A 20,734-nucleotide genomic window follows, 5' to 3' on the forward strand; every position below is an offset into this window, starting at 1 on the left:
AGAACACGAGAGAGAGAGAGAGAGATCAAACACATAGCTACTGGTACATACCCTCAGGCCCGAGGGTGAACTACTCCCTCCTCGTCATGGAGAGCGCCGGGATGATGAAGATGGCCACCGGTGAGGGTTCCCCCATCCGGCAGGGTGCCGGAACAGGGTCCCGATTGGTTTTTGGTGGCTACAGAGGCTTGCGGTGGCGGAACTCCCGATCTATTCTGTTCCCCGAAGGTTTTAGGGTATATGGGAATATATAGGTGAAAGAAGTCAGTAAGGGGAGCCACGAGGGGCCCACGAGGGTGGAGGGCGTGCCCAGGGGGTGGGCGCTCCCCCCTGCCTCGTGCTCTCCTCGTTGATCCCCTGACGTGCACTCCAAGTCTCCCGTATTGCTTTCTTTCCAAAAATAACTTTTCCAAAGGTTTCATTCCGTTTGGACTCCGTTTGATATTCCTTTTCTGCGAAACACTGAAACAAGGGAAACAACAGAAACTGTCACTAGGCTCTGGGTCAATAGGTTAGTCCCAAAAGTAATATAAAAGTGCATAGTAAAGCCCATAAAACATCCAAGATGGATAATATAATAGCATGAATACTTCATAAATTATAGATACGTTGGAGACGTATCAGCATCCCCAAGCTTAATTCCTTCTCGTCCTCGAGTAGGTAAATGATAAAAGAAATAATTTATGAAGTGGGAATGCTAGTAGGTGCATAAGTTTGATCAATGATAATTTCAATCACCTTTCCTAGCATCATTATATGTCATAATAGTAGTTCAACTCATAGAACTTTTCATGAACAAGTAACAAGCTATTCACATGTTAAAGTATAGATCACAAACTTTCTTGAAAACTAACAAACCGTGCTATTAGTCATCAAACAATTACAATTCATCTTATTTTCAGGAAGAGTCTATGTCAGAGCTTTGATTCAGCAAACTTCACATACTCAACTATCATATAGTCTTCCATGATTGCTACTACTCAAAGCATATTTTTAGAACAAATAGCATCCATCGAACACAGAGAAAGATAGGGGCTTAATGTTTCGCCTCCCAACTTATTTATCATATAGATAATTGTCAACAATAATAATTCATGATCAAATATATTTGAATGGCCATATATGCTTAGATCTTTCCATCACATGATGCTTGCCAACTAAAGAGTAGGTTGGAATGAGAAGGAATACTACCGACTCTTGCATAAAAGTAAAAGATAGGCCCTTCGCAGAGGGAAGCAGGGATTTGCAGAGGTGCCAGAGCTCGAAGCAAAAACAGAGATGAAAATAATTTTGAGAGGTATGCTTTCATTGTCAACATAACGACCAAGAGTTCCCAATATCTTCCATACTACATACATTATAGGCGGTTCCCAAACAGAAAGGTAAATTTTTTTACTCCCCCTCCACCAACAATCATTAATCCATGTCTTGCCCGAAACAACGGGTGCCTCCAACTAACATCAATCCTGGGGGAGTTTTGTTTGCAATTATTTTTGATTTGATTTCGATCTTTTGATCATGGGACAGGGCATCCCAGTTACCAGCCATTTTCTCGTGAATGATGAGTGGAGTCCACTCATCGTGAGAATAACCCACCTAGCATGGAAGATACTGCTAGCCCCTAGTCGCTACATGAGCGATTCAGGCATACAAAACAGATTACTATTTGAAGGTTTACAGTTTGGCACATGCAAATTTACTTGGAACGGCAGGTAAATACCGCATATAGGTACATATGGTGGACACTCATGGAAGAACTTGGTTCAAGGAATTTTGATGCACAAGCAGTATTCCCGCTTAGTACAGATATTTTGGCTAGCAAAGGATTCTAAATAGCAAGCACCACATGTTAGAGGATCCATAACAATATAACTTCTATACAAATATACCCAAGCATAACTCATTATGTTGTCTTCCTTGTCCAACTTCAACTAATTTGCTCAGGTTTGAAAATAATTAATGGGGATCACAATCATAGAAGATGTCCAAGATAGTATATTTATATGTGAAATCTCTCTTCCTTCAATATTCTTTCATGAATTGTTCAAGTGACCAATACAATGTTAGCTAACCTTCAAAAAATTTACCATCTCTACTTCTTATATGTGAAGGCATTACTCCCCATAGGAAAGGCACATGAAACATATATAATTTCAGATTTATGACATTCAAATCATTCAACCATTTACTCATAGGATATAAGTGAAGCACACGAGTAAATGACAAACTACTCCAAAAAAGATATAAGTGAAGATCAAATAGTAGTTAAATAATTATGTAGCTATGTGAAGACTCTCTCTCATTTAAGAATTTCAGATCTTGGTGTATTATTCAAACATCAAGCAACACAAAATAAAACGACATTTCAAGGATAGCACTCATCATGTGAAGAAGCAAAAACTTAGGCTCAACCGATACTAACCGATAATTGTTGAAGAAGAAAGGTGGGATGCCTACCGGGGCATCCCCAAGCTTAGATGCTTGAGACTTCTTGAAATATTATCTTGGGATGCCTTGGGCATCCCCAAGATTGAGCTTTGGTGTCTCCTTAATTCCTCTCATATCACAGTCTTCCTAAATCTCAAAAGCTTCATCCACACAAAACTCAACAAGGACTCGTGAGATAAGTTAGTATAAACCAATGCAAAAACCATATCATACTATACTGTAACAAATCACTAAAATTATTATTCAACATTGCATACTAAATGCCTCTGCATATTTAATACTCCTATCCTCAAATAGAATCATTAAACAAGCAAACATATGCAAACAATGCAAACATAACAGCAATCTGCCAAAACAGTACAGTCTGTAAAGAATGCAAGATTCATCATACTTCCCTAGCTCCAAAAATTATGAAAGAAAATTCCCACTGTAGTAAATTTATCAGAGCTTATTATGAAAAAGGTTTCAACCTTTTATCACATTCTGACTTTTCTAGAGAATTTTTGCAACAGCGGTAAACTTTCCGTTTTGAAACAGCAACATGTATACTTGCAAAATAAGCATGGTAAAGGTTATACTTGACATTTTTATTGAAAATAGAGATGCAAAACATTATTCTAAATAAAAGCAAGAAAATACTAACACAAGAAAATGATGCTCCAAGCAAAACACATATCATGTGGTGAATAAAAATATAGCTCCAAGTAAAGTTACCGATGAACGAAGACGAAACAGGGGATGCCTTCGAGGGCATCCCCAAGCTTAGGCTCTTGGTTGTCCTTGAATATTAAATTGGGGTGACTTGGGAATACCCAATCTTAGGATCTTTCCACTCCTTATTCCATAGTCCATCGAATCTTTACCCAAAACTTGAAAACTTCACAACACAAAACTCAACAGAAAACACGTAAGCTCCGTTAGTATAAGAAAATAAATCACCACTTAGGTACTGTTGTGAACTCATTATAAATTCATATTGGTGTAATATCTACTGTATTCCAACTTATCTATGGTTCGTACCCTCCGATACTACTCATAGATTCATCAAAATAAGCAAACAACACATACAAAACAGAATCTGTCAAAAACAGAACAGTCTGTAGTAATCTGTATCAAAAGTATACTTATGGAACTCCAAAACTTCTGCCAAAATAAGATGGCTAGATAATTTTTTTACTGATCTGCTGCAATTGGAATCAATATTTTATCACGCTCTGGTGATTTTTATCAATTGTTTTCATGAATAGAAAGTTTCTTGAATTTTCAGCAAGATCAAATAACTATCATCCAAGAAGATCCTATAGGTCTTACTTGGCACAAACACTAATTAAAACACAAAACCACACCTAAACAGAAGCTAGATGGATTATTTATTCCTAAACAGAACCAAAAAGCAAGAAACTAAAACAAAATTGGGTTGCCTCCCAACAAGCGCTATCGTTTAACGCCCCTAGCTAGGCATGATGATTTCAATGATGCTCCTATAAATGATATGAATTGAAACATAAAGAGAGCATCATGAAGAATATGACTAGCACATTTAAGTCTAACCCACTTCCTATGCATAGGGATTTTGTGAGCAAACAACTTATGGGAACAATAATCAACTAGCATAGGAAGGCAAAACAAGCATAACTTCAAAACTTTAAGCACATAGAGAGGAAACTTGATATTATTGCAATTCCTACAAGCATATATTCCTCCCTCATAATAATTTTCAGTAGCAACATGAATGAATTCAACAATATAACCAGCACCTAAAGCATTCTTTTCATGATCTAGAAGCATAGAAATTTTATTACTCTCCACATAAGCAAATTTCTTCTCATGAATAAAAGTGGGAGCAAACTCAACAAAATAACTATCATGTGATTGAAAATTAAGATCGAGATGACAAGTTTCATGGTTATCATTATTCTTTATGGCATACGTGTCATCACAATAATCATCATAGATAGGAGGCATGCTTTCATCATAGTAAATTTGCTCATCAAAGCTTGGGGGACAAAAATATCATCCTCATCAAACATAGCTTCCCCAAGCTTGTGGCTTTGCATATCTTTAGCATCATGGGTATTTAAAGAATTCATACTAACAACATTGCAATCATGTTCATCATTCACATATTTTATGCCAAGCATTCTACGTAATTCTTCTTCTAGTACTTGAGCACAATTTTCCTTCCCATCATTTTCACGAAAGACATTAAAAAGATGAAGGATATGAGGCACCCTCAATTCCATTTTCTTGTAATTTTCTTTTATAGACTAAACTAGTGATAAAACAAGAAAATAAAAGATTCAATTGCAAGATCTAAAGATATACCTTCAAGCACTCACCTCCCCGGCAACGGCGCCCGAAAAGAGCTTGATGTCTACTACACAACCTTCTTCTTGTAGACGTTGTTGGGCCTCCAAGTCCAGAGGTTTGTAGGACAGTAGCAAATTTCCCTCAAGTGGATGACCTAAGGTTTATCAATCCGTGGGAGGCATAGGATGAAGATGGTCTCTCTCAAACAACCTTGCAACCAAATAACAAAGAGTCTCTTGTGTCCCCAACACACCCAATACAATGGTAAATTGTATAGGTGCACTAGTTCGGCGAAGAGATGGTGATACAAGTGCAATATGGATGGTGGATATGAGTATTTGTAATCTGAAAATATAAAAACAGCAAGGTCACTAATGATAAAAGTGAGCACAAACGGTATTGCTATGATAGGAAACAAGGCCCAGGGTTCATACTTTCACTAGTGCAAGTTCTCTCAACAATAATAACATAACTGGATCATATCACTATCCCTCAACATGCAACAAAGAGTTACTCCAGAGTCACTAATAGCAGAGAACGAACGAAGATATTATTGTAGGGTACGAAACCACCTCAAAGTTATTCTTTCGGATCGATCTATTCAAGAGTTCGTACTAGAATAACACCTTAAGATACAAATCAACCAAAACCCTAATGTCACCTAGATACTCAAATGTCACCTCAAGTATCCGTGGGTATGATTATATGATATGCATCACACAATCTCAGATTCATCTATTCAACCAACACAAAGTACTTCAAAGAGTGCCCCAATGTTTCTACCAGAAAGTCAAGATAAAAACGTGTGCCAACCCCTATGCATAGGTTCATGGGCGGAACCCACAAGTTGATCACCAAAACATACATCAAGTGAATCACGTGATATCCCATTGTCACCACAGATACGCACGGCAAGACATACATCAAGTGTTCTCAAATCATTAAAGACTCAATCCGATAAGATTACTTCAAAGGGAAAACTCAATCCATTACAAGAGAGTAGAGGGGGAGAAGCAACATAAGATCCAACTATAATAGCAAAGCTCACGATACATCAACATCGAATCACCTCAAGAACACGAGAGAGAGAGAGAGAGAGAGAGATCAAACACATAGCTACGGGTACATACCCTCAACCCCGAGGGTGAACTACTCCCTCCTTGTCATCGAGAGCGCCGGGATGATGAAGATGGCCACCGGTGAGGATCCCCCCTCCGGTAGGGTGCCGGAACAGGGTCCCGATTGGTTTTTGGTGGCTACAGAGGCTTGCAGCGGCGGAACTCCCGATCTATTCTGTTCCCCGAAGGTTCTAGGGTATATGGGAATATATAGGCGAAAGAAGTCGGTAAGGGGAGCCACGAGGGGCCCACGAGGGTGGAGGGCGCGCCCAGGGGGGTGGGCGCGCCCCCTGCCTCGTGCTCTCCTCGTTGATCCCCTGATGTGCACTCCAAGTCTCCCGTATTGCTTTCTTTCCAAAAATAACTTTTCCGAAGGTTTCATTCCGTTTGGACTCCGTTTGATATTCCTTTTCTGCAAAACACTGAAACAAGGGAAAAAACAGAAACTGTCACTGGGCTCTGGGTCAATAGGTTAGTCCCAAAAGTAATATAAAAGTGCATAATAAATCCCATAAAACATCTAAGATGGATAATATAATAGCATGAATACTTCATAAATTATAGATACGTTGGAGACGTATCAGGGTGCCAGAACACTTGGTATCATTGCCGCGTTGAGTGTAGGCCACGCTAGACTACTGATGTGTTAACTGGACGTTAGTTAAGAATATAAGTTGAGTGCCGGTAGCGTTTGTAGCTGGTTGTTTCATTTCATCCACTAGTTTTATTTTTATGCTAACCTACTAATGGCTATGAGTGTAGATGGCTCCTGTGCCGTATCCGTGCTAGTTGCAGCTGATGTCGTACACGTCGCCGCATCTCTCCGTAACGTGTGGCATCGGCTGTACCCCTTCGGTGACGATCCAGTCTATCGTGTGTACCGGGAGCATCTAGCAGACTCAGTGTATGAGTATCACGCAGTGGTTACTCTGCGCACCAGTTCAGTTTCCAGCACTTACACTTGTACCTCTCGGAGCGATTTCGCTTCAACCGCTTCTCAGGCTGTCAAGTTTGCTGCATTCGAGGTCCTTGTCGAGCTTCGTTATAACGAGGTCCAGATGCAGAACCACCCAGGTTTCCACTAGTATCCATCCCTGCACGACAATGGTCGTGTCCGTTTTCCTATCATTGATCCGAAGTCTGATAGTGTTGCTAGCCACCTTTCTCGTTATATCACTGCTAGCTACCTTATGATTCACGAGCTGGCTCGAGAGCTGACTCGTGCTCGTACTACTTTAGCCGCTACTAGATCTTTCACTACTCCATCGTCTACGGGATTTACTCCTTACATTCCATCAAGTTCTAGTTCACCCATTTCACCGGTTACTGCTCTGAGTAGCTCGGGCACCTCGACCATGAATCCTCTCAGTGCTCCTGTTGAGTGGGTTTCACTTCTCACTGCTCCAGTAGCTCTGATGCTTCAGCCTCACCCTGCACCTCCCTGGAGGGATAGCCCTCGAGGCAGCGTCGTTGTGCTACCTTTAACTCGGAGGTTTCGGTTAACGTCGTCAGTTCGGGATCCAAGTCCGCTTCAGGAGAGGACCCCGCAGCACCAACAGAGCAGTAGAGCGTTCGAGTATCCGCAGTTGTCAGGATGATGTATGGATGTAGTCGTACGAGTCATGATGTTCCGTTTCATGTATGAGAGTAGTTGAACTTGGCATGTCGTTTATCTTTCATGTATGAGTCTATGTATAATTATGTTGGAACTCTGTTTTTATTCGGCGTGTTCCCTTCGTTATTTCGTTTTCTCTCAGGTTTTGTCGCTGGCTTTTCTCCACTTTATTTTGGATGTTGCTCATCTCGGTTCCGTTGTCTTGGGAAAAACCAACAATAGGAGGGCGCGTGGAGGCAGCAGTAGCGACGCTTGTGAGGATGTTCCTGTTCGTCGTTCGGCACGACAGGCAAGACACTCCCCCGAGCCATACGTTCCACCGCCTCCACCGCCAAATCCGCCCTCCACCGAGCAAATTCTACGTATGTTTGAGGAAAGGAGGAATAATGATCTGATTGGAATATTAAGGAGTGTGCAAGCTATGGTTGGGCTGAATGGAAATCAGAACGGTCATCACTCCAAGCTGTCAGATTTTCAGAGAACCAAGCTTCCCAGTTTCAGTCAGGTTATTAATCCCTTGGATGCAGACGACTGGTTGCGAACCATTGAGAAGAAGCTTGAGATTGCTCGTACTGAAGAGGATGACAAAGTCCCGTTTGCAACTCATTATCTTGAAGGCGATGCCGCCATATGGTGGGAAAATGCAAAAGCCATGTGGCATGCTGATGAAGAAATCACCTGGGAAAAATTCAAGGATCAATTCCGGAAAATATCATATTCCTACTGGAATTATGAAGGTCAAGCAGCGTGAATTTCTCGCGCTCCTCCAAGGAAGTCAGTCTGTGAGTGAATATTTGCAAAAGTTCAACCATTTGGCCCGTTACTCCCTTTATGATGTGGCCACCAAAGAAAGAAAGATTGACATGTTTCTTGGGGGATTAAACCAACATCTTCGATGCACACTCAGTATGTTTGATTTCCCAGATTTCCAAAATCTGGTAAACAAGGCTATCATTGCTGAGAGGGAGCACAAGCCCATACATGACAATAGGCCTACTAATAATGATCACAAGCACAAGTTCGAGCCAAGAAAGGAAGTGCAGCCAGTGCAAAAGGCTCGTACCTAGCATCATACTCAGGTGGAGTACAAGCCCAATTTGCAGAAGAATGTTAACAAAACCACTACACAAGTCAAGAATGTCGTGACCAACCCGGTGCGAGTAGAGTGCCAGCGCAACAATTCTTGTTTCAGTTGTGGGCAAACCAGACATTATGCCAGACAGTGTCCCAAGAACGGCAAGACAAATGCTCCACTCAGACCACAAGTCAACTTCATGGGGTCATAACCTATCCAGCAAAACATCGCTGGGCACGTCCATCACCTCTCCGCAGACGAAGCCCAAGAGAACCCCGAAGTCGTCAATGGTATGTTTTCTGTTAATAGCATACCTGCTATAATTTTATTTGACTCTGGGGCTTCCCACTCTTTTATTTCATAGAGTTTTGTTGCCCAAAACAAATTTCCTTGTTCGATTTTGAGCAAATATATGCTGGTACAATCCCCGGGATCTTTGCTCAGAAGCAATCTGGTCTACCGTAATCTGGAAATTAATATCAACGGAGCCAGTTTTCCAACTTCCTTGATAGTCATTGAGTCTGTAAAGTTGCACATTATTTTGGGGATGAATTGGTTAACCCAATATCTAGTATGCATAAATTGCGCAACCCGAGAAGTCACTTTGACAAGTCAAGAGGGGCAGACTATGAAATTCTATGCCCGCAGGAGCATACCCAAGAAAGAAATGGTCTTCACCGCTGTGGCTGGTGAGTTGGAATTAATTCCTGTGGTCAGTGAGTTTCCCGATGTATTTCCAGAAGAACTGCCAGGCATGCCGCCAGATCGAGAGGTTGAGTTTGCAATAGATCTTGTGCCTGGAACCACACTGTTATACAAGAAGTATTATCGGATGCCTTAGTCAGAATTAGTGGAGCTAAAGAAACAACTTGATGAGATGCTCCAGAAAGGATATATCCGTCCCAGCTCTTCACCATGGGGATCACCTGCTATATTCATGGATAAGAAAGATGGTAGTCTCCGTATGTGTGTGGATTACTGTCAGCTGAATGATGTCACCATAAAAAATAAATATCCACTTCCGAGGATCGATGACTTGTTTGATCAGCTCAGTGGGGCAAAGGTATTCTCCAAAATTGATTTAAGGACAGGATACCACCAACTCAAGATTAAAAAGGAAGATATTCCTAAGACCGCATTCACTACCCGGTACGGTCTTTATGAATATACAGTTATGTCCTTTGGCCTTACCAATGCCCCTGCTTTCTTCATGCATATGATGAATAAAGTATTTATGAACTTCCTGGATAAATTTGTGGTGGTCTTCATCGATGACATACACATATACTCAAAAGGTGAGGAAGAGCACAAAGAACACCTCAGAGCTGTGCTACAACGACTCCGTGACCATCAGTTGTACGCCAAATTCAGCAAATGCGAGTTTTGGCTCAAGCGTGTGGGATTTCTTGGACATGTGCTGTCCGCAGAAGGTATAGCCGTGCACCCGAGCAAAGTGAAGGACGTGCTCGATTGGTTGGCCCCCACAACCGTATCCCAAATCCGGAGTTTCCTTGGACTAGTTGGGTACTACCGTCTCTTCATTGAAGGGTTTTCCAAGATTGCCAAACCTATGATGGAGCTGCTCAAGAAAGATAAGAAGTTTGAATGGACTGAGGACTGTGACAAAAGTTTCAATGAGCTAAAAATCCGTCTGATGACAACACCTGTGTTGACTCTTCCAGACATCTACCGCAACTTTGATGTGTATTGTGACGCTTCCAGACAGGGTCTTGGATGCGTACTTATGCAAGATGGAAAGGTGGTAGCATATGCATCGCGATAGCTACAACCACATGAGGGAAACTATCCTACTCATGATCTAGAATTAGCCGCGGTGGCTCTAAAAATTTGGAGGCAGTACCTCATTGGGAAGAGGTGCCAAATTTTTACCGACCACAAGAGTCTCAAGTACATATTTACTCAGCCAGATATAAATCTCCGTCAACGAAGATGGCTTGAGTTAGTCAAGGACTATGATCTTGGAATAAATTACCACCCGAGTAAGGCCAACATGGTTGCCGATGCATTCAGCCGAAAACCTATCAGCCTCAATACCATAATAGAATCCTTGCCTCCTGAACTTCAAGAAGAGATTGCTCAGCTCAACCTGGTCATAGTTGGTGCTGGTCTTGCTAATATTATGGAAGTTACTCCTAACCTTGAGGAAGAGATCCGCAAGGCCCAGCCAGATGACACCGTCCTACAGGAACATGCCAGGCGTATGTTAGCAGGACAGACTTCAGATTTTTCTAAGTATCAACAAGGTACACTACAATTCCGTGGAAGGATTTGTGTACCCAGTCAAGAGGATTTAAGGAAGAAAATACTGTCAGAAGCACACGAATCTTCGTATTCTATTCACCCTGGAGGTACTAAAATGTACGAAGATCTTTGACAAATATTCTAGTGGGAGGGGATGAAGAAAGACATTGCCTATTTTGTGGCCTGTTGCGACATATGCAACAAGGTGAAAGCAGAACACCAGAAACCAGCCGGACTCCTCCAACCGTTGCCCGTTTCACAATGGAAATGGGATGATGTATGCATGGATTTTGTCACAGGGCTACCAAAGACTCAGGGAGGTAATGATGCAGTCTGGGTCATAGTGGACACCTTCACCAAGGTAGCTCATTTTATCCCCATCAAAACCACATACCGAGCTGATCAACTCGCACAACTGTATGCGTCCAGAATAGCCAGTCTGCATGGAGTACCTCGAAAAATCACTTCCGACTGGGGGTCACTTTTTACCTCCGCTTTCTGGTCACGTCTCCACCAAGCCTTGGGAACAACACTAAAATATAGTACAACTTATCATCCTCAGACCGATGGACAGACTGAACGAGTAAACCAAATACTCGAAGATATGCTTCGAGCCTGTGCCTTGGCCCAAGGACCTAAATGGGAAGACTGTCTGCCGTATGCCGAGTTCTCATACAACAACAGCTTCCAGACCAGTCTAAAGATGTCACCTTATGAGGCTCTGTATGGCCGTAAGTGCCGCACTCCTTTGAATTTGTCTCAAACTGGAGATAGCCGTATTTTCGGAACGGATCTCATGATGGAAGCCGATAAGCAAGTCAAGGAAATCCGAGATAGATTGCAATTGGCTAAATCTCGACAGAAGAGTTATTATGAACCCGAAGCACCGACAGATCAGTTTTGAACCCGGAGAACGTGTATACCTCCGAGTCACTCCTATGAAAGGAGTAAAGAGATTCCAGACTCGTGGAAAATTGGCACCCAGGTTTATTGGTCCATTCCCAGTTATATCCAGAGTGGGTACTGTTGCGTATCAGTTGGAACTACCCCCAGAACTGTCAGAAGTGCACAATGTGTTCCATGTTTCACAGTTGAGGCGATGCATATCGCCGCCTGAGAAAAAGACTATTATGGCAGAAATAGAGTTGGCTAAGGATTTAACATATGAAGAGAGACCGTTCGGAATTTTGGATCAGATGGAACGGGTCACTCGTAGTAAAGCAAGGAAGTTTTACAAAATTCAGTGGGAGCATCACACCGAGGCAGAATCAACTTGGGAACGAGAAGAATTTCTAACGACACATTATCTAGAATGGTTTTCCCAAGAAACCGAATCTCGAGGAAGAGATTCATCCTAAGTGGGGGAGGTTTGTGACAGCCTGGTTTTTGCCCTCTCTTCCTTGTCTGATTTTCATTTGGTTTGGATCTTAATTTGGAATTTTGAATCGCTTCAGATGGACTTAAGCACTTGGGTACCACCTTGACCTTCACCCAAGTGACTCATTTCTCTCTCTAGCCATCATTTCATCTCTGATCCACCTCAAAATAATATTATGAATATTTTTCTTAAATGAAAAATATTCATTTTCCCTCCCAAAACCCTAACTAGCCCATTGTGTTCCAAAGCAACCCCAATCTTTCTTGCCCACAAAATTCTGGGAAAATTCCCAAATATTCTTTGAACCCTAGGGCACCTTCCTGAGCAAAAATATTGCATCACTTTTTGGAATATTTTTGCGACAGAAAATATTTTCTGTTCTGGACAAAAATGGTGGTTTCTACAGCAACTACCATTTTACTTGCTCAAATGCTATTGAATTTTCTTGTGCATCACTACCCTCCTAGATGATTGCTAACCTCCAAAGCCCAGCTCCCAACTCTTAGTATTTTGACCACAGTAAGCTCTCAAAGTTACTGTCCAGAAACTTACCAGGAAGTGAAACTCCAACTTACTGCGCTTCAGCTCAACTCAAAGTGTTGTAACCACTCAAACCACCAAGGACTACACGCCAGACATGAAGTTCAAGCTTAGCGTGGCCTGATGTCATAGTTCACACGGTGACCGCGTTCATCCAGGCGTGCAGGCATACGGCCGACGCGCTCTGCGACGCGCCCGAGCCACTGTTGAGCGCGTGCTCGCTTCTCCGCCTGCCGGGCCTTGCCAATCTTCGCCACGATCATCGTGCCGACCCCCTTAACTCCCTCCTAGTGCTCGCCGACGCCGGAGCTTGCCGCAGCGAGCACGGGCACGGTCCGGCCAACCCAACAGTGCGTTGCGCACTGTGTTCGTCGCCACCCCCTCACTCTTGTGCTCGTCTCCGCTCGCCCACAGTGCCCGCGTGAGCTGCGTCGCCTTCTCCCTCGCTCACTTACGTTGTTCTTCGCCGGGCGCCATGTCCAGGTGTCCTCCAGCGGAGCCCGAACCCCTCACCTCGCTCGGCTATAAATACAGCCCGCCCCAGCCTTCTCGAGCATCATCCACTCCTCTCATAGACTCCACAAGCCAGTAGGAAGCCGTAGCCCGGCCGGGCAGGCCGCGGGCCGCCGTCCCCGAGCTCGAGCTCGCCGGCGATCCCCTCGGGTCGTCTCCGCATCTCCAGCCCCTCCCAGGCTCGTGCCACCCTTCCAGGGCATCCGCCGTGCTTCGGTGGTGCCGTCCTGCCCGATTGGAGCCACTGGTGCCGCCTCTGGTCGCCGTCATCTCCAACTCCGGCGACCCCCGCTCTCTGTCACCGCTAGAGAGGTCGTTTCTGACACCGTCCGACCACCCCTAGCTAATCTATGGGTACGGGCGGGTGCGCCTTCGTCTTCTCCTTCGGTCCATCCCTCTAGCTTGGGCCAAGATGCCCTCCTCACCCGCGTGTGCTCCGAAGAAGCCCAGTCGCACTCTGTTTGCCCCTTCCCCTCCCTCTCACCTGGCTAGCGGGGCCCGCTAGTCAGCCACTCTTGTCGCGCCCGAAGATGTACGAGTGGTGGCGCCCCGCGGGGTTTATGCCTTCGACGTCACCCTTAGTTCTGTTTTATTTAAATCAAATTCAAAACATTCCAGACAGCTTCAAACAACCACAACTTTTTAACCACAAGTCCAAATGAATTGATTCTTTTTGCATTGTGTTCTTTATGAAAAGATCTAGCAGCTCGCCAAAAATGAGATTTTTCTCTGCTGTCTAGATTTTCTAGTGAATTTCAGAATGTTTCTTGATGTTTTCTTTTTGTGTTTGTAATTTTTTTCAGAAAGTGAAGCTTGTCTTGAGGATCACCAGGAGGAGTGTGAACCTCATCTGCACTAAGGGAAGCCACAGCAACATTTTCATGGAGCCATTACAATATTTGTGATTTTGCAACTTGACCAAATGGTTTAATCCATGCATTTAAATCACTAAAATAAATATTTATATTCTGTTGGATGCTTGTTTGAGTTGATATGCTTAGTTTACAGAAGTTTGAAGCTAACTAAGTTTGGCTAATTCATTAGAAGTAATATTTGTTTACGAAGAAGTAATATGGTTATGAAAAAAGAATTATTTTGAGTTGTTTTTTTTCTTAATAAAAATGAAATATGCTAAGTAAAGATTCTGTTTAAATTTGATGATTAATCATAACCAGAGAGGTGTTACGAGTTATTGATATCTATGCTTAGTGTTTGATATAGTTGACACAGTTATTTCCGTTTATATATGATGCATATGTTAGTGTTGCATTTATATGGCATATCATGACACAGGTTATTTTCACTCTAAGTTGAACCTGTTAAAAACTCAACTTGAACATATCGTTGATCGGGTCATGGTGCCACTGAATCGAGTTTTTCCCAGTACAACCACATTTGCCTTTATGGGAAGGCCTTATGTCGGTCCGCTGTCATGCCTCTGGTCGGTGCCTCCAACGAGGGAAGGTTTTGGGCATGCGTTACCCTGGCCCGGTAAGTAGACATAACCTTGTGTGCCCGTTGTTGTTATGGTACCTTGTCCCCGTTTGGGACCGTTTATGTTTTTCCACGATGGTGGCCGTTGGTGTCTTTGGTAGACACGGGGCCACCCAGGACTAGCCCAGTGGGGAGTAAGTCGGAGTGGCCGGGAGAGTGTCCACCCGAATGGGAGTGCGAGGCCATGGGTTCCGTGGTGTGGGTAAAGTGCGCTACCTCTGCAGAGTGTATTCAATCTATCGATACCTGAGTCCACGGTTACGGACACGCTCGAAAGTAGGTCACACCATGGGTCAACGCTTAATTAATTTTGCACACTAAGATATGAACCTTGCACTGTTGAGGAGATGATGGTTGAGAAACCATCTTGATGATGGAGACCAAGTTGTTGGTCAGTTTGTGATCTCAGAAAGATCACCGTTTGGTTATGAGGTAACCCGATCAAAGACCGAGATGGTTGGTCTGTTTGTGATCCAGGAGCGATCACCGGTGGGTAAGAAAGTCCAAGGGACATATATCACGAGATCTTGATCACTGCATTCCTGATATGACTTTGCATTAGTGATTCAATTGGTTAATTATCATGATATTTCTTGTCATTATGTTTATGTTTCTTGTGAGCTTGCACGTACATTCAATGTACTGACCTAGCGTGTCATGCCAGCTTTCAGGAAAGTCTCGTTGGAAAGGAGTGCTGTCCGAGTCTAGGTCGTGTCCACATCGGTGTCCCTGTGCTATGGAATTCTGCTTCGACGTCGTTCCACTGCCGCGTAGTTGTCATGAGCGAGGCCCCCTTTATGTTCACTAAATAATGTACATATTGTTCAGCTGCACCGTGTGTGCCGCTTGGCCTCGCAACCCATTGTAATATGAACTTTGTTCTGCTAGCATCAATAAATCGGTTGTTTTCTGTACCAAGATGTTGTGTGTTGCCAGAAGACATGGTCTCTGGGCTAGCAATACATGGTAAACCAGTTGCTCAGAGCCTGGGTGCCACAACTTGCAACATGATTTCTCCCGTGACCTCAAGAACAAAAGTAACTACTCACAAATGATAAACATGCTCATGACCAGAGGAGTATTAAATAGCATATTGGATCTGAACATATAATCTTCCACCAAATAAACCATATAGTAATCAACTACAAGATGTAACCAACACTACTAGTCACCCACAAGCACCAATCTATAGTTTCGGTAACAAGATTGAACACAAGAGATGAACTAGGGTTTGAGATGAGATGGTGCTGTTGAAAATATTGATGGAGATTTCCCTCTCCAAGATGGGAGAGTTGTTGGTGATGATGAGGACGATTGTTTCCCCCTCAGGGAGGGAAGTTCCCCTGGCGGAATCGCTCCGCCGGAGGGCAAAAGTGCTCCTGCCCAAGTTCCGCCTCGAGGCGGCCGCGCTTCGTCCCCAAAGTCCGCTGCATATTTTTTCTAGGTCAAAATGACTTCTATACCAGAAGAAGGGCACCGAAGGTTGGCCTGGGTGAGCACAACCCACCAGGGCGCGCCTGGGCTCCCTGGCGCTCCCAGGTGGGTTGTGCCCACCTGGCGGGCCCCCTCTGGTAGTTATTTGCTCCAATAATTCTTATATATTCCATAAAAAGTCCTCGTGAAGTTTCAGCTCATTTGGAGTTGTGCAGAATAGGTAGCCTGACGTAGCTTTTTCAGGTCCAGATTTCCAGCTGCCGGAATTCTCCCTCTTGGTGTGTACCTTACAAATTATGAGATAAAGGCATTAGAATTACTCCAAAAGGCATTATTATGGATAAAAACATTATAAATAATAGTAAGAAAACATGATGCAAAATGGACGTATCAACTCCCCCAAGCTTAGACCTCGCTTGTCCTCAAGCGAAAATCGAAATCGAAAAACATGTCCACATGCTTTGAGAGAGAGGTGTCGATAAAAAAATACGGACATAGAAGCATCATGTTGATTATTATAACAGCAAAAAAATTAAACATAGGACTTTTATCATAGAACTTTTATCATATACTTCTCCTGAATAAGTAATAGTTCATCACACAATCGAAGTATAATGCAAAAACTCTATTAGTAACCAATAAACTATGTTCTCAGTCAACTTTGCAACTACATTTCATCATCTTTTCAAGAAGGGTCACGTGTCGGAGCCTTTAGGCAAGTCCACATACTCAACCATCATATAGTCTTCTATGATTTCTAACACTCACCGCATACCCATGAGCAAAACGTTTCAACCGGACACATAGAAAGATATGGGCTTATAGTTTCGCCTCCCAACGTAGTCACCTCAAGGGTGATGTCAACAATAATAACTCATGCTCATATTCAACTGGACATATGTTCCTAGATCTTTCCTCATCACATGATGCTTGCCAAAGGAGAAAAATAAAAAGGAATAGAAGGAAAACTTTGACTCTTTGCATAAAAGTAAATACATAAAAGTAAAAGATAGGCCCTTCGCAGAGGGAAGCAAAGGTTGCCATGCGCTTATTTGTTTGTATGCTCAACCCCTTAGTGCAAAAGAACGTCACGTTACATTGCCCCTTGAGATAGCGACCTTTATTATGCAGTCTCTCACTTTTATTCTTCACCATCACAAGTTTGTGCAACGCTCAATTTTCTCTTACACTTTTAGAAGCAATTTTTATTGCCTTTTTGCACCAATGACAACTTACTTGAGGGATCTTGCTCAATCCCTATGTAGATATGGTGGACATTTGAAAATAAGATTTGGGTTTAAGGGTTTTTGGATGCACAAGTAGTATCTCTACTTAGTGCGGAATTTTTGGCTAGCAAAGATAGGGGGCAAGCACCACATGTTGAAGGATCTATGACAATATGACTTCTATGTGAATATAAACAAACTTAAGTCATTAAGTTGTCTTCCTTGTCCAACGTCAACAATTTTGGCATATAATATTTTGATGAGGGCTCACAATCACAAAAGATTTCTAGGATAGTATATTTATATGTGAATCTTCTCTTCCCTTATTAATTTTTTCATGAGTTGCATCATTGACTAGTGCTATGTTTGTGAATCTCTAATAAAATTTTCTACTTATACTTTTCCTTATGTGGTGCCATCACCTACCATAGGATTAGTATATAATCTTATTGATTTATTTGTTTCCTTTCATTTATTTCCTTTCTCTTTTTCTTTCTTTATTTCTTTTCTTTTATTTGCAACATGGAAATAAAGAAAGCAAAAACTCAAGCTAAACTTTATTATATAACTTGCACACGATTACAAGGATAGATCACTAAGCAAACTCTCAAAGAAGAAAGAACCGAACTAAACTTTTATTCATCGAATGCAAAAGATCAAACTAAAATAAGTAAAAGCAAGAAGATAGTGGGATGATACGATACCGGGGCACCTCCCCCAAGCTTGGCGGAAGCCAAGGGGAGTGCCCATACCCTATACTCAATTCTCCTTTGGTGGTGAACAAGATGATGGTGGTGATGAAGCGATCCTATCCTTAAGGATCAAGAGATTCTCCAATTGACGGATGACGCTCCGGAGATGGATGATATGCTCTTGATGCAGAATATTTTCGCGTGTGAGATACTTATTCTGTATGTGAACTATTTCAATGACATGAAAAGCTTCAATATCAGTAGGAGTAAGGTGAGTAAGGTAGGGCTTAAGGATATCCTCTTCCTCCTCCTCGGCCAGCAGTGCTTGTGCTGCCACCGGGGATGGATCTAAGGTAGATTTCTTGCGCTTGTCTCCCTTGACGGCGTCAGTAGGCTCCTCCCACTTCGTCTCGATCTTCATCAACCAAGCATCTTCTTCCATGTTGTTGGAGGAGCAAGAAGACATGATGCCTAGCTTGATAAATCTGACCAGAAACAACAAGCAAAGAGAACAGAGGATTTCTCCGTGCTACGGTGGTCAACAGGTTCGGGAAGTATATATAGATTTTTTTATCTTGGAGGACAAGTATCCAGAAGAAAAACGGAGTCCGTAAGGTGTCCCATCTGGGCACAACCCACCTTGGGGCGCCAGGCTGGTGTCTTGTGCCCACCAGGGGACGCTTCCTGGAAGTTTCTTTATTTCCAAAATTCTTAAATATTCCAAAACTGATAAAAAATATTTTTGCGGATTTTTCGAAGTCCGTTTACTTACCGTATCACGTACCTCCTTATTTTCACGATTCTGGAGTGTTCTGGAAGGACTCTTTTATGTGCTCTTCATGTGTCAAAGTTTGGATAATATTACTTTCAACGTTAATAGGCATACCTGAGATATAATGTTTTATTCATTGCCTATTGACAACCTTCGGGTTAATACCTTCGGGATTATTTATTTTGATGGCTCCAGACCGGTAAACCTCCTCGATGACATATGGGCCTTCCCATTTTGAGAGGAGTTTTTCTACAAAGAATCTGAAAGGAGAGTTGTACAAAAGAACATATTCTATGACTTTAAACTCATGCTTTTGGATTCTTTTGTCATGTCATCTTTTAACTTTTTCTTTGAATAAGTTTGCATTTTCATAATCTTGGGTTCTCCACTCATCTAGAGAGCTAATATCAAATATCCTCTTTTCACCAGCAAGTTTGAAATCGTGATTGAGCTCTTTGATGGCCCAATATGCTTTATGTTCTAACTCAAGAGGCAAATGATAAGCTTTTCCATAAACAATTTTATATGGAGACATACCCATAGGATTTTTATATGCTGTTCTATAAGCCCAAAGTGCATCATCTAATTTCTTAGACCAATTCTTCCATCATACTTTCTAAGTTCAACATGAACACTAGATTGAGGATGACAGGGTGATGCAATTCTATGGTTAACATCATACTTGGCAAGCATTTTACGGAAAGCACCATGAATAAAGTGTGAACCACAATCAGTCATTAAATATCTAGGGACTCCAAACCTTGGGACAATAACTTCCTTCAGCATTTTCATAGAGGTGTTGTGATCAGCACTACTAGTTGGAATAGCTTCTACCCATTTAGTAACATAATCAACAGCAACCAAAATATATGTACCCATTAGAGGAAGGAAAAGGTCCCATGTAATCAAATCCCCAAACATCAAATGGTTCAACGTCAAGTGAATAATTCATAGGCATTTCTTGACGCTTACCGATATTACATATTCTTTGACATTCATCACAAGATAAGACAAACTTACGGGCATCCTTGAAGAGAGTAGGTGTCGCGGGATATCCGTGGCCACCTATGGGACCGGGCGGCCCCTTGCTGGTTCGGCGGGGGACATCGCGTTGCACAAAGAGCAGACCAGCGCCTGGTAGCATGACAGAGAGCACACAAGCAATTTACCCAGGTTCGGGCCGCCGCGAGGTGTAAGACCCTACTCCTGCTTTGGTGGATTGATGGTGGAAATGAATGTGGTGGTGCGTCGTACACTTGCCCGGCAAGGCCTGCCTCAAGGGCTACGGTGACCACAAGAGTATGGTGGCTTGGTTTTGTCAAGTTTCCAACCCTCTAACCCCCTCCTACAATTGCCATGGGCCTCCTTTTATAGATTAAGGGGCCACCATAGTGGCAAAATAGTCATTACCCACTGACATGATAGCAAACAGTGCTATCATACCTAACTCTGCGGGCTGGCAGGGTGCATTAAATGCACCTCTCAGTGTCACATCACTAGCTGCCCGGCAAGGCCTGCCGGGCTTATCTTGCCAGCTCCGCACCTGTTCTCTTGACACTTCACTGGATGGGTGTCTCCTGCGGGTTTCTTCTGTAGGAGATGGCCGCCATGTGACAAATGCTGCCACTTAAGCACCTTGCGGCTTGACACCACACTCATTGACGACGTGGGTCGTACTTGCACGGCTGGCGGGGTGGTTCAGGCCCTGCAAGCCCTAGCAGGTGCTGCCGGGGAGTCTTGGTTGCTTGCTTCTGGTGGTGGCCTGACCCCTTGTCGGGCTCGCCTGCCCGGTGAGGGGGGCCCTTCTCTTGCCGATATCCTGTTCCTTTAGCTCGATCTTGATCTCTCTGAGCTGCA

This window comes from Aegilops tauschii, chromosome 6 (genome assembly GCF_002575655.3).
Source record: "Aegilops tauschii subsp. strangulata cultivar AL8/78 chromosome 6, Aet v6.0, whole genome shotgun sequence".
Classification (NCBI taxonomy): Eukaryota; Viridiplantae; Streptophyta; class Magnoliopsida; order Poales; family Poaceae; genus Aegilops; species Aegilops tauschii.